The 440-nt window shown below is 34.5% G+C and overlaps 1 protein-coding gene across 1 annotated transcript in view; it reads right to left on the bottom strand.

Moving 5' to 3' along the window:
* The window catches only part of sez6l2 (seizure related 6 homolog (mouse)-like 2), a 19,301-nt gene that overhangs the window by 8,100 nt on the left and 10,761 nt on the right, over window positions 1–440 (bottom strand). The gene's annotated exons all lie outside the window — the stretch shown is intronic.

The raw sequence follows: 440 nt of genomic DNA, 5'->3' as shown, positions 1-440 counted from the left end.
CCGGGGGGGGGGCGCTTGTGTCATTTTTTTGTCACTACTTTTTTACCTGCCGAGAGTAAAATCCTTACCAGGTAAAGATTTTAATTCAGGACAGAGTCTTCAATTGAGGATTTTTTTTTATGACATCATTTGTCTACAAATCATCAATAGTGCCTTTTGTAAACTATCTCTGTGATTCCTATATGTGAAACATTTAACAGTTTTAAATCTCGTGATCTGTAATGGGTGTATTACACCTACACCTAACACACATCTGTCAAAATCAAGGCCCGGGGGCCGGATCCGGCCCTCCAGATCATTATATTTTATTGTTGTGAATAGCTCAATGTTATCTTGCGCTCATTTCTAACTTAAATAATTTTGACAAAATATATTTTTATAGAGTAAAATATTGAAAGTCATTTAAGGTTTAAGTTGATTTATTCTGGAATAATATTCCT

Source organism: Oryzias melastigma, linkage group LG8 (genome assembly GCF_002922805.2).
Source record: "Oryzias melastigma strain HK-1 linkage group LG8, ASM292280v2, whole genome shotgun sequence".
Lineage (NCBI taxonomy): Eukaryota > Metazoa > Chordata > Actinopteri > Beloniformes > Adrianichthyidae > Oryzias > Oryzias melastigma.
The sequence above is the reverse complement of the archived record's forward strand: the minus strand, read 5'-3'. Positions and strand labels throughout refer to the sequence as shown.